Here is a 13,979-nt window from a genome sequence, read left to right on the forward strand (position 1 = left end):
ATGTATAAGCTATTTAATTTGTTACTTCCCACAGTTGTCTATTGTAATTTTGGGTTACTTTTTTAAGTCTCCTTTCCCACAAGACCCTCTAAACGGGGCCATTTATATATTTGTCTTATTGTGGTTGCATAGAAAAGAATTATCAACATAAAAGAGTATGACAGATTTATAATTATGGCACGTTGAATGCTTCTTTTATTAGTGATATTGGAACAATACTTATTGATATGTTTGGAGTAATTGACTCCAATGATGCCTTTTAAGTGCTGAAAACCATCAATTGTTTGTTGAAAACTCTATTTGTATGGCTATTTTATAAAGCAAATGTAATGGTTCTCTTTAATTAAATAAATCTAACGTTGAAGTTTCTATTATATCATCTAGATGTTGATGTTTAACTCCATTTAACTCTAACACTTGGTCAATGCAAGAAAGAATTGTGAGAATAGATCTCCGTCATTTATGTCCCGCAAGAAATTCTAATTTTCATATGCCAACATGCACTTATATCCATGGGTATTGAGCATCCCCTCCAAACTCAAATTGATGCCAACATGCACTTATATCCATGGGTATTGAGCATCCCCACCAAACTCAAATTGATGCAAGTATGGAACCACACCATCCCCTATTCATCATAGTCCTCCCCATCATAGCTTAAGAGGATGGAGGAATTGGATCGAGATGGATCTACAACAATTATCTCGGATGGACGTATATTATTGTTGGAGTAGGTGCATTCCCAGCCACTATAGTGTCGGCACCCTAGGCCCATGTGTAGCAACAGATTCAGGAGCATAGGCTGCTTGAGCTTGAGTGGTTCAGCATGCAAAGTAATCATCGAGTTTGAGCTTAAAATATAGAGGAGAGGATGGAGCATGGAGAGGAAGAAGCTAGCAGTGGGCAGCAAGGGGTATATGAGGCTGCCCAAGGAGCAGAAAGACGGAGGGAAAGAGGGACAAAGTAGGCTGTGGGCAGCAAGGGGAAGGAAGGGGCTTCCCCAAAGAGGGGTGGAATGAAGAGGGAGAGGAAGGAGCTGGCTGTGGACAGCAGGGCACTCTGCCTGTGAAGAACAAATACATACCTCCCCATCAGTGTATTCATTGGCTCCATCTATTGTCATCAAAGCATTCTTGTCATACATGTCCATTGGCATATCTATCTAACCACATCAATACATTCTGATGCCATTTCAATGTATTTCAAAAATCAAGTGCAAAAAGCAAGTGGTGCAAGCCCATTGGGTGAGGCTTACTATTTAGTCAATTTGATTAAGGCATAGAAAGCTAATTTGGGACTGTTTTGGTGTGGAAGACGATTCCCTTGTTATAGAGATTGGTATGTTGCATTCATAGTCACATGAAAATGCGTTTTGTCCTGTCGAAACGCGACGAAACGTTTCGTCATGAAACATTTCAAAACAAGACGAAACGCTCTGCACGAAACACTGTTTTGCCCAAATCCTGAAATATTTTTTAAAACAAATTTTTTCCATTTTTTCAATGATTCAATGCTCATATATCTAGATTCTAGAATACATATGCTTTTCAATCCTCAAAGATTGATTTATCTGAAGTTGAAACTTGAGAATCAAGATTGAAAGCTTGAAATAAATTTGAAGAAGGTGTTGGTGTTTTATATATATTTTTTGGGTTTCTTGACTTATATTCCTCTTTGTTAACTCTAAACTTGAGTATAACATATCTTAGTAGCCAATAGTCTTGAATATATATATTATCATTTCGAAACTTATCCGTTTTGTCTAACAACACAAAACAAAACGAAACAAAACCTGTCGAAACGGCGAAACAGATGAAACGTTTCTTGTGACTTGCATTTGTGCATTGGGTTAGGCTTATTATTTTGTCCCTTGACTCATGGAATACTTGGGATACCTCTGAACTAGGTGGGGATGCTCCTTTCCCTCTCATATGTGGATAGTTTGCTGTTTTGTCAAATGATAGGTGAGGTGGAAGCATAGTCTGAGGCAAAAGGATCGTTACGGATGGTATTTTGGAGTTGGTGATGATTGTGTGGAATGTTTATGAGGTTATGAAGTGTTTTCTTGTTTTATGGAACGCTTTCATGAGGTGTTTTGAGTGATTATGCAATTCTGAAAATTCTGTTTTGAGCTTATGCCTCTCATGTGTAGTGTGATAGTGAGTTGTAGGGTGTATGTCTTTGATTCCATCCTATGAACCATGTGGAAAACTTGAATTGGAGAAGAATTTCTGAACCTTTGGAGAGTTTTGACGCACTTGGAATAATTCTGAACTTATGATCAAGGGTGTGGATACAAGAATGGTTCTACCTTACATGTCTTGAGTGTTATCCTCATAATGGTGGAGTGAGGTTGGGGATGTCTTATTGCATTCTTCAGGATAGACACCCAAATATGATTTTGAAAGGCGTTTGAGGGTGATGCCACATATTCATAGAATGGCCAATCACTGTGACTTGAGCAAACATCTATGCATTCTTTGGCTCCATTTATTGTCATTGTCAGACATGTCCATTGGCATATATATCTAACTACATCAATAAATTCTGAACCCATTTCAATGTATTTCAAAAATAAATTTCCATAAGCAAGTGGTACAATCCCATTGGGTAAGGCTTATTATTTAGTCACTTTGATTGAGGCAAGTGTGAAGGGATGGGAGTGGTCTCTCCATTGGTCATGTGTAGAAAGCTAGTTTGGGACTCTTTTGACGTGGAAGAGTATTCCCTTGGTATGATGCATTTGCCCAGTGGATAAGGCTTATTATTTAGTCCCTTCACTCGTGAAATACTTGGGGTACCTCTGAACTTGGTCGGGATTCTCCTTTCCCTCTCCACATGTGGGCAGTTTGCTGTTTTTTCAAGTGATTGGTGAGGTGGAAGCATAGTTTGAGGTAAAAGGATGGTTATGGTTGGTATTTTGGAGTTGGTGGTGATGATTGTGTGGAATTTTTATGAGGTTATGAAGTGTTTTTTGGTTCTATGGAACCTTTTCATCAGATGTTTTGAGTGATTATGCAGTTCTAAAAATTCTGTTTTGAGCTTATGCCTCTCACGTGTAGTGTGATAGTGAGTTGTAGGGTGTATGTCTTTGATTCCATCCTATGAACCATGTGGAAAACTTGAATTGGAGAAGAATTTCTGAACTTTTGGAGAGTTTTTCCGCACTTAGAATAATTCTGAGCTTATGATCAAGGGTGTGGATACAAGTATGGTTCTACCTTACATTTCTTGAGTGTTATCCTCATAATGGTGGAGTGAGGTTGGGGATGTCTTATTGCATTCTTCAGGTAGACACCCAAATATGATTTTGCAAGGTGTTTGAGGGTGATGCCACATATTCATAGAATGGCCAATCACAGTGACTTGAGCAAACATCAGTGCATTCTTTGGCTCCATTTATCGTCATTGTCAGACATGTCCATACATTCTGAAGCCATTTCAATGTATTTCAAAAATAAAGTTCCATAAGCAAGTGGTACAATCCCATTGGGTAAGGCTTATTATTTAGTCACTTTGATTGAGGCAAGTGTGAAGGGATGGGAGTGGTCTCTCCATTGGTCATGTGTAGAAAGCTAGTTTGGGACTGTTTTGATGTGGAAGAGTATTCCCTTGGTATGATGCATTTGCCCAGTGGGTGAGGCTTATTATTTAGTCCCTTCACTCATGGAATACTTGAGGTACCTCTGAACTTGGTCGGGATTCTCCTTTCCCTTTCCACATGTGGGCAGTTTGCTGTTTTTTCAAGTGATTGGTGAGGTGGAAGCATAGTTTGAGGTAAAAGGATGGTTATGGTTGGTATTTTGGAGTGGGTGGTGATGATTGTGTGGAATTTTTATGAGGTTATGAAGTGTTTTTTGGTTCTATGGAACCTTCTCATGAGATGTTTTGAGCGTTTATGCAATCCTGAAAATTCTGTTTTGAGCTTATGCCTCTCATGTGTAGTGTGATAGTGAGTTGTAGGGTGTATGTCTTTGATTCCATCCTATGAACCATGTGGAAAACTTGAATTGGAGAAGAAGTTATGAACTTTTGGAGAGTTTTGACGCTCTTGGAATAATTCTGAACTTATGATTAAGGGTGTGGATACAAGTATGGTTCTACCTTTTACACGTCTTGAGTGTTATCCTCATAATGGTGCAGTGAGGTTGGGGATGTCTTATTGCATTCTTCGGGATAGACACCCAAATATGATTTTGCAAGGTGTTTGAGGGTGATGCCACATGTTCATAGAATGGCCAATCACTGTGACTTGAGCAAACATCAGTGCATTCTTTGGCTCCATTTATTGTCATTGTCAGACATGTCCATTGGCATATCTAATTGCATCAATACATTCTGATGCCATTTCAATGTATTTCAAAAATAAAGTTACATAAGCAACTAGTACAAGCCCAGTCGGTGAGGCTTATTATTTAGTCATTTTGATTGAGGCAAGTGTGAAGGGATGGGAGTGGTCTCGCCATTGGTCATGTGTAGAAAGCTAGTTTGGGACTGTTTTGATGTGGAAGAATATTCCCTTGGTATGATGCATTTGTGCAGTGGATGAGGCTTATAATTTAGTCCCTTGACTCATGGAATACTTGGGGTACCTCTGAACTTGGTCGGGATTCTTCTTTCCCTCTCCATATGTGGGCAGTTTGCAGTTTTGATAAGTGATTGGTGAGGTGGAAGCATAGTTTGAGGTAAAGGGATGGTTATGGTTGGTATTTTGGATTTGGTGGTGATGATTGTGTGGGTTCTATGGAACCTTTTCATGAGATGTTTTGAGTGATTATGCAATTATGAAAATTCTATTTTGAGCTTATGCCTCTCATGTGTGTAGTACGATAGTGAGGTGAAGAGTGTCTGTCTTGCTTCCATCCTATGAACCATGTGGAAAAGTTGCTTTGGAGAGGAAGTTTTGAACTTTTGGAGAGTTTGGAATAATTCTTAACTTATGATTAAGGGTGTGGATACAAGTATGGTTCTACCTTATTCCTTATATGTCTTGATCCTAATAATGGAGTGAGAAATACTGATGAAAAGTAAGTGCTAGAGAGAGACGCTTTTCCAGAACCATTCACATGAATTTCAAATGTGCCACATGGTAGTAGTGAAGGAAGACCTCTATCCCTTCTCTTAAGCCCCACCTAGTGCTTGGCCAAGAGATTGGTTCTTGGTTTCTACGCCCACAAGGGGATGGGACTAGATGGGACCAATCTAAGGTCAAGTTCCTGGTAACGACTTTTTCAAATGTGCCACATGGTACTAGTGAAGGGAGACCTCTATCCTTTCTCTTAAGCCCCGCCCAGTGCTTGGCCAAGGGATTGGTTCCTGGCCCCTATGCCCATAAGGTGATGGGACTAGATGGGTTCAATCTAAGGTCAAGTTTCTGGACTCTTTCGAAAAGAGAGGTAACCCCTTTTTCTTTCCTACATAGGAAGCATGCTTGTTTGATTTAAGGTCCACTCTAGTCCCCTCATATGCATTACATGAAATAAAACTAAAAACTAAGTTCAATTTGATTTTAAGTTCACTCTATGCATTCCCATAGTCACAACCCCCCTCTTATCCATTGCATTGAAATAAAGCTGAAAACTAAGTGCTAGAGATAGACTTTTTGATAACCATTCACATGAGGTTCAAATGTGTCACGTGGTAGTAGTAAAGATAGATCTCTATCCCTTCTCTTAATTCCCACCCAGTGTTTGGTTAAGGGATTGGTTCTTGGCCCTACGCCCACAAGGTGATGGGACTAGATGGGATCACTTCTAAGGTCATGTTTGTGGACTCTTTCAAAGAGAGAGGTAGCTTGAAGAATTTTCTTTTCAATGGATTGAAGGACATTAATTATACTTGAATAATTTTATGCTTTGCATACTCTATAGCATCTTAAATGTTAGCTATTTCATGTCTTTTGGATTTTGAAATGGGAAAAAGAGTCAGCTTTTTGTATTATTAGTTTTTAGAATATTTATGAAAATAGAAAGTTTTTAAAAATGGTTAGTAATATTTCATCAAATTTTGAAATAAAAAATCTAGAGAAAGATAGAATTCACCAATGCTTTGAAAACTAAACAAATAATCTATTTAAAATTTCGTCAGGATATTATAATATTATATTTCTATACCTTCGATAAAAACATCCCTAATTGCATTTCAATTTCATCTTAATTTTTGTACTCATGTTGTTTCTCTTTCACCCGTTGTCTGCATTGGGATTTCTTCCACACAACACAAAACTCGTTAGTACACATTGTGATTATTCAGCCACCAATAGGAATAAGAACCCGTCATCACTAAGGAGTATAAGAGAGGGCATCTTTCAATGAGGCAATGTGCACGCACCAGGAACTGGGCACCTTAGGAGGCGAGGGAATCAAGATCAGAACCAAGCATCAACAATTGGCTCTATTCCTACCTTCAAGGTCCACTACATCATCGACACGTCCATCTCGAGCTTGGTAGTGCATTGGTGGAGCATCTAGTGTGTGGTAAGAGTAAGTCTTGGAAAAATCACCCCCATATCCATACCTACATCGGACCTCTTCTCAAAGAAGCTAACCTAGTCACCATGAGTAAGACATGTATCTATACCATGGGGGCCCATGCACTTTTTCATCATGCAAAATAGTTGCTCTTGCATTATACAATCAAACAAAGTGGGGGTCCACTTTTGCTCTGTTATGGAGGCAAGAGGACCCAACCTTATCCTTGCTCATGAGCAAGGGCTCTGGGTGAAGCTAAGGTCTTATCTATGAGGTGATAGGAGATGAGTAGTGAGAACAATGGGCTCTAGTGGTGCAGATGGAGGAGGAACAATTTGGACGAGGGGGTTGTGAGGAAGAGGCTATGTTTAGATGGGGCGAGGGAGGGTGGAGAGGGAGGTAGAGGTCACAATGGTTGGCTTTCTAGAGTCCTCTTGCTTTAGAGGTTTTTGAGTACACTGGCCATTGTAGTAGATGATCAGAAGAAAGGTCAAAGAATCATATTCTCTAAGGTTTGAGAACGACTTAATGGTGGTGTCTTTGGTTTTTTCCCCTTAAATTGGAAAGCTGCCTCTCACTCTATGTGTTCCATCTCTTTCAACTTGGCTTGTCATCTCTTGTTCTTTGTGGCTTTAACCTGTATTCTTAGTCCACTTTCCCTTAGAAAGTTCCATGCAAGAGGTTTGGAAATCATGTTGTTTGCTACTACTGATTATGTGGTTGGGTCCTGTCCAAACTACGTGGGGAGAAGGGGCCATTTCTAGTGTCTAAGGCAAATCATGTGCCAATTGATCCATCTTTCTACAATTGAGGCACTACCCTGGTAACGAAGAGATTTGGCAAATCTCTCCCCATCCAGAGCCTCGAGGTAAATCTCCTCTATGAGGGCCTTTAAGCTGTCTACCATTAATATGAGTCGAGGAACCTAGTTGTTTACCACCACTGACGCTTTGTAACTAGTTGAGCCTCCAATTTTTTGTTAAAGGCTATATTGAAGAGAAGGATGACCATGTACTCCCTTGAGAGCTCTGAGAAGCAAAATGCCATTGAGAAGTGAGGCACATGGTGCGTCATGTCCATGTACTCAACAATAAAACCATGGTACCAGGCAAAACCTCACACCAATCATGGGCCAAGGAAAATTGGGCTTTGCTCTAAGATTGCTAGGGAAGTGTTAAGTGAGCTCAAATAGAGAACAAAAACACCCCTCCATGACCTCTTGAATGTGGTCCCCCTCTAGTGCTAAGTTGGCATGTAATCAATCCCGAATCTTGTTCCTCAACAACGTGAGTCTAACAATTCTTCCCACAAGTACTCTGTGTTGGAGAGATTGAACTGCTTTGTGAACCTACTACTTGGGAACTAAGGACTTTAACGGCATTTTGAGTTAAGGGAGCTGTCATGAGAGAACCTCTTGCTAGACCAACAATAACTACCAAGGTATGATCCTAAAAATAAACAAGAAGAAATGTTGCATTGCCTTGTTAAGAAGGAAGGGGAAAAAGGGAAAAGAAGGATCAAGATCCTCCAAATGATTGACTACAAACGATGAAGAAATAGACCTTTGCCAAGAGTACTTAAAAGAAAATATCATCCCGCCAAGAAGGGACACAGATTGAGGAGTTGCTCCAACTACAAGAGGAGCTTGAAGAACATTTAAAAATTGCCACCAAAGAGCCTATGAAAATTGCACACTTTGAAGGCTTGCAAAGAGCTATGTTGAGAGAAGACCACCTCTGAAATCCTCCAGTTGTCCAATGAGCTAGCACACTTCACAGGAAAAACTTGTAGAGTTACAATGAACAAAAGGACTTCCAAAGCCAGATGTGGACTAGGGGGGGACACCAAACACTCCCTACTGCTTGAAAAGCCATTAGAGGCTACTCACGAGTGAGCATATCTTTGGGGGCACATGTGACTTGAGGGGTAGCTTTAAAGGCTACTCTTATGTCTTGGCCACTCGAGAAAACCACCTAGCCACTCGGAATGTGGTCAGGTCTACTCTTGTGGGATTGATAATTGTGTGCACTTGGGGCGTCCCATGATCTGAGGGGCTAGGACCCAGCTACAACAATAGCATACCCAACCACTCAAATTGTGGTCAAGCCTCTAGCAAATATGAGGCTACTAGAGGCAATGTTGAATAGCAAGGTAGGAGGGGAATGAAGAAAACTAAGGCAAAAATCAGGGGGAGAAAGGCGAGGAAGAAGGAGAAGGGGTGAGAGGTAGGGCAACAGTAACTAGGGAAGCAAAAAATCTTTTTGTTCAGCATATGCAGACTAAAAAAGATTCATAAACTTATAGGAAATTAAAGTAACACAAGTTGGGTTTGGTTGCACCTAAAAAGAATGGCCTAGCCCCATGTTAATGCCACTATAATGAATATGAGAAGCGTAACCAAATGACACCATTATTATATAGAGAACAAAGTAGAAATGTTTATGTATATAGTACTTGTGGAGCACATTCCAAAAGAAGAAGCGTGTACCTTGAAGATGTGGGGAATTTGCCCAAAAGAGAAAGCGTGTACTTTGGGAATTCATCCCATATGCAAAGTAAGTGGGAGCGGATTCCCCGTTATATAGCTCAAGTGACTCAAGATTCACCCAATGAGGGCCGAGAGATGGCACCCTACCCAATCGGGCACATCCCCCACTATGTGAACCCAACATCTTCTAATAATAACAAGAAATGAAAAGGAAGATCACCCAAACAAGCACTCACTTCGAGCACTCACCGGGCTCTGGGCTTGCCTCCCGACGCTCCTCATTTTTCACGCTGCAACATTCGCACGTTTATTTTTCCCTACGGAACGTTTCTTTTGAACAATCTGTCTTATATTGTCTGGTATCTCTTTGAACAAGGTTCCGGCACCAATCGGTTCACTTCCACGTTTTTATAGCGGCTGGTGATAGACCAACAGACACTCCGGAAGTTAGCAACTGGGTTTGAACGTGTTTCCTTGCAGCAAAGAACCGGAGACAAGCTCACGCATGCCATCAACATCTACAAGAAGAGGGCGGTGAGAATTGTTGTCTTCCGTCATTAAGGGTGTGCTTGATTGTCACAAATCTGAAGCGAGACAGCTTTTTATGATCCATCCGTCTGCAAATAAAATCGTCAGTTGTTATTCTTGCCTTATCTCCCTTAAGCTTGTCGCCAGCCAGCTTTCCTCGATGCATCTGTCTGCAAATAAAATCGTCAATTGTTATTTCTGCCGTCAATTGTTATTTCTGCCATATCTCCCTTAAGCATGTCGCCAGCCATGGCTGGAAAGGTGGTTTCCATCTCATCTAAATTAGAAGTATCAATTTTATGGTTGGGCATCCCAACGATGTAGCTATGGGAGAGAAAATTGCACAGTTGAAGCAATGCAATCGATATTGGATAGATGTATGGCCATGAAACCTTGCATCTATCTATCCATCAAGGCACACATGTGAAATTTACAACATTTGGACATCTAAGCAATTTGGGACCCGTACACTTATTTGGTCCATCTACATGGTGGGAAGGAAAAGTTTGGATGTCATGATCCATGATTAGATAAATACCTGATCCAAACTCTAGCTTGCAATGTGTTTTCAAGCAATTTACTTTCAATTTCCAGCAATATGCCAACACCTTCTCTCAAATCATCTCACATTGCCTTCATGTCTGTCTCACCAACCAAATACATTCAACCATATGGTCAAGTGACCATCCAACCTACTAAACCATGAATTTGTATGGTCCCACTAAGATCCACCAAGTTGCAACTGGGTCAGTTGACCATGCATCCGTATATAATAGGAACTGAGTACCATCTCATATATGACTACTCTCACAACATCCATGCTAGTATTGAGATTTGAAAATTACCCATGAGGCATGAAGCAAACCTTGAACAATATGCATAGCAGCTATAACTAGAAAAAATTATGACATTGCAAGCATGAAATGTAGGAATATCATGTTGTAGCGAAGTTCAACAAGCCGAAATCCAAAACAACATATTTAAAAGAGGAGGCAAACTACAACCACCAAATCCAAATGTAAAACAATACCACATATAATCAATGATGAACATGCATCAAAAAGTAAGCCAAAATGCTCGACACAAAGACATATCGAAACAAACTAGAGCTACCATTGATCCACCAATGGCGATGCCACTCCATGATAATATTACATAATAACCAATCCATCCATAACAATTGAATGAATGTATTAAAGAGTTTAGGGCAAAGAATCACTCTCACCTAAGATAAATGCATAGGTGGAGATGTCCATGCATAGATATTTCCTTAAAAACACCATCCTTCCCTTGTAGCCTAGATCAAACTAACCTTGACAAACCTCAAGTAAATGCAAAATGACACTAGAAGGCTTGATCCATTGCGGTGCTACTCAAAGGGAACTTACCACCTTGAATTGCTCACGTGCTTACATTTTCTCACTTCTCACTACCCATGAAGCATCTTATGGGATTGGCCTACCTTGACCATATAGTGAAGGAGCCATTGTGCACAAGCATACAATGAGGATTGTGGTAGTCTACCAATTTGGTGTTGCCAACAGTATCTACCACATGTATGTAGAGTTCACATCCCTAAAGGAGGTTTCATGGCTCTCTGGTTGAGACTTGTCATGGACATAAACATTTCAGGACATCCGGGGATTGACATTCCATCTTTCTCATTCGATCCAAGCCAACAATGTATCAGCCTTTCTAGTTGGTCCAAGAAGTGCCTCCTTCTATGAGAAATGCTAACTCCCTAGCTCTAAGGATACAAAATGAGCTAGGCCTTATGATTCCTTGCAAGAAAAGGGTAAGGTGTCTAAGTCCCATCACCATTTTCCCTTTGAAAAGAGCAGGCCCACTAACGCACATACTAAGGGGTATGTGGTAGGAACTTTTGCGCTCTTCTTTTCTCCATGTAGAAGCTCTATGAGTTGACTTGGCAACCAAATGGCATCGAATCCTAGTGTGTCAAAATTACTACTGGCTGATTGGTATGTGAGCTTAAACAAATACAATCTATGAGTCCATTTTATAATACAAAGGACTATAGGTTGTTAAAGAGATATGGGTTGGGTTGATTCAAACAAGTACAAGAGGAAGGCATCAAATTCCAACCCCACAACTATGGTGATGTGCTCTAGCTGTTTGTAGCCACTTGGCATAGCCCTTCGGAGTGAATTCAATGGTCCATCCTACCCAAATTCACTGAAAATCTTCTACTTGAGTCACTGGTGGCTTTGACAAGGAAATGGCATGCAAGGAACAAGACACTGCTAACCGATCCTCATGCTCAAGATGAAGATGCCAACTTTTCAGTTAATCAGGATCATGTAAGCTTTAAAAAGAGGACTCCAATGTCCGTTATGATTTTCCTCCACTTAATTTTTCAAAGTGTCTAATGATGCTGGGGATGGTGATGTAAATGCAAAATTTCAATGACACTTATAATGGGGTCCCTAATCTAGTAGTTGTGGCCTCTTTGCATTTCTTTCGGATTTTTCCATAGGATATACCTCTCCACATACCAACACTAGAAGACCAAGAGCTTTGATTAAGGTCAAAAGTTGTGTTTGAAAAAGAAGGCATGCATAACACCCAATTTTTGCCACCCCATCACCTTTTTTATCGAATCTCTCAAGGGCTCCTTGACCGAGACCAAGTTGTCCAAGCTACCCAATCTTTTGGAATCCTTCAACTCGCTTGATCCAAGGATGGATCGACATCAAGAAGGGCGGCATGTTAACCGCATTGACTAGCAATGCCATTTTGATGATTTTGAGTAGCGGAGTCAGTAGTCGGGCTGTGCCTTGGAGCCAATTGTGTCCAAGAGGGTTGTAAAGCATGAGTCAAGAGAGTGGTAAAGAAGCATAGGGTTGGACCTCTCTTCAACGTTGGATTGTATTTAAGGGACGAATTTTGAATTTGGTCTTCAGTTGTTGTATGCATCCTTTGGGAGTACAAGCTCAAGCTCTATTTCTCCTTCATGGTGTTTGATTTGCTTCCATGGTATGCCTTTTTGGATTGCCACGCTTGCGTACCCTCTCTCTTCTTCCTCTTCCCCTTCCCCTTCTCATCCTCTTCTTCCTCCTTTCCCTTCCCAGTAGGGGAATTTTGGATTCAAAAAGGGCCTCTTGTTGAAGGTTTCTTTCCTCCTCCTCATTGGTGGAAAAAATGTTTCCCATTCCAAGTTATCCAAGTAAAGATGTGTCTCTATCCTTGGAACATCTCGTGGAGTTGTGTAGATGGTTGGATCAAATTTGATCCAATGTTTGGAGATTGAAGGTGATTTGAAAGAGGTTTTAAGGCCCATAATGGCAAATAGCTTGGTAGTTGATGATGGAGGGCCATTAGATCTACTTTAGATTTAATGGCTTCAAATGCTTTCTAAATGAATGGTGGCCAACCATTAGATATACCTTATATCTAATGGCTACAAATGCTCCCAAGAAGAAGGGCAATTGGCCATTAGATCTAAAGTAGAACTAATGGATGAGAGAAGAAGCATGCGATGGAGTGGATCTTGACCGTGGGATGGTATTCTAATGACATGGCTAGATAATGGCACACCCCACGAACTAGAGGATTGAAATTTCAAAATGCCTACTTACGTGCCCACTTAATGCTTCTCCCACTTGGGGCACCCTTTTCTTTGGGCCATTAGATCGGGTTGCCATTGACTGTAGGTGGGCAGTCCCTACAGTCCTACCACATGGTGCACTCTTGGTGCACTCTCTTGCTCCTCATGTGCAAGACCTCTTACACCATCCAATAAGTCAAAAAATCACATTTAATACATCTAACCAGAGACTTTTCACTAGGTGACCATCACCTTTTCACATGTAATCAGGATCTTAATCCATTTTTTAAATCCTCCCCTTATTAGGACCTTTTTGAGCCCAAAATTTCCCTAATTCCTTCTCCTTCTTATGGAGTCACAGTGCAGGTGCTTTGATTTCTAAGTCAAAATTCTCCAGCTCTATCCTTATTCCTTAGCTACTTGGATAGCCCGCTTCTGTGACTCGTCCCAATTCACATGCAATGCAATTAGTGTCTCTTGCCTCGTTTCTCACCATATGCCTTGGATACCCCTCTTTGCCAAGTAATGGATGAGGTGTACTCTACAGTGCTGCCCCTCAGTACTGCACATAATTAATTAATTGCTGCTCATCTCCAGTCCCATTGCCAGTGCCAGTCCCTGGCAAAACCTCTTGTTTTTGGCTCAAGCATTGTGTATCATAATTCCCATTAATACACCTAAGGTGCACCTGTGTGGCTTGGGGGATAATTTGGACTGGAGCTATTAAAGTCTCCGTCTCTGTAGATAGGGATTTCTTGGCCCCTCGATGGTTCGAATCGGAGGGCTTCATCAACTATTCCACTACTTTACCTCCATGGTTACCCCGTCCATGGTTACCCCGTCAACTAGTCTATATCTTCCCAATGGTTAAGCCTTCCTTCATGACTATCATTTGTTAATCCTTAGCAATATTAATACAGTCGATGAT

This window comes from Dipteris shenzhenensis, chromosome 30 (assembly GCF_047967505.1).
Source record: "Dipteris shenzhenensis isolate YYH24624 ecotype China chromosome 30, Dip_SZ_1.0, whole genome shotgun sequence".
NCBI lineage: Eukaryota > Viridiplantae > Streptophyta > Polypodiopsida > Gleicheniales > Dipteridaceae > Dipteris > Dipteris shenzhenensis.